Genomic DNA, 1,016 nt, shown 5'->3' with positions numbered 1-1,016 from the left:
TGAGATCGGTTTCGAGTTTTAGAAGTTTATCTTCTAATTCTCGGCATCACCTTACCTCTCTTTGTAGATCCTTCCCAACTTCTCGTTGGTGCTGGGTTTTAGAAGTAGTCATTTTCTGCTACTGTTTCAATAACATCTATAGCTTCCTCAATAGTCTTCTTCTTGTTCAAAGACCCTCCAGATGAATGGTCTACTGCCTTCTTTGACTCATAAGAGAGCCCTTCATAGAAAATGTGTAGCTGGACCCATTCGTTGAACATGTCAGGTGGACACCTCCTTGTTAAGTCTTTGAACCTCTCCCATGCTTCATACAGAGTCTCACCATCCTGTTGCCTGAAGGTTTGAACCTCAGCTCTCAGCCTATTGATTCGTTGAGGAGGGTAGAATCTTGCTAAGAATTTGTTCACCACATCCTCCCAAGTTGTCAAGCTCTCTCTTGGGAAGGATTCCAGCCACTTGGCTGCCTTGTCTCTGAGTGAGAAGGGAAATAAGAGCAATCTATAAGCGTCAGGATGAACACCATTAGATTTTACTGTGTCACATATTCTCCGGAAGGTGGTCAAATGTTGGTTGGGATCTTCTTGAACACCTCCTCCAAACGAACAGTTATTCTGAACAAGGGTGATGAGCTGTGGTTTAAGTTCAAAATTGTTGGCATGGATTGTTAGCTTTTGGATGCTACTTCCACAATTGCCTGGGTTTGGATTAATGTAAGAGCCCAAAACTCTCCTATTCCTCAAACTGTTCCTCCTCTTCTTTAGCACCAACTACTCGTTTTCCTCTTGCCTCCCTTCTTAGTCTAAGGAAGGTTCTCTCTGGTTCAGAATCAAAGGAAGTTGAAGCCCCGCTTCTTCTCCCTGTCATACAACCAACAAGTACAAGCAGAGAAGATATGTGCAGACTGTATTTATGTCAGAATTGATGTTAGTTGTGGGTGATGCAATATATCAAACAGTTAGTGGGTTAGCAAACATAATTGAAAATAACAAAGTAAAACAAAAGTGTAGATGGAGAAG

General features: G+C 42.0%; 1 non-coding gene across 1 annotated transcript; it reads left to right on the top strand.

The window, feature by feature from the left end:
- Positions 1-258: 258 nt before the first annotated feature.
- On the top strand, positions 259-362 carry LOC112768533 (small nucleolar RNA R71). Its single transcript, XR_003185948.1, has one exon. It is a non-coding gene; the product is annotated as a small nucleolar RNA R71 (small nucleolar RNA).
- Positions 363-1,016: the final 654 nt, after the last annotated feature.

The sequence above is a fragment of the Arachis hypogaea genome, chromosome 17 (genome assembly GCF_003086295.3).
Source record: "Arachis hypogaea cultivar Tifrunner chromosome 17, arahy.Tifrunner.gnm2.J5K5, whole genome shotgun sequence".
Classification (NCBI taxonomy): domain Eukaryota; kingdom Viridiplantae; phylum Streptophyta; class Magnoliopsida; order Fabales; family Fabaceae; genus Arachis; species Arachis hypogaea.
The sequence above is the reverse complement of the archived record's forward strand: the minus strand, read 5'-3'. Positions and strand labels throughout refer to the sequence as shown.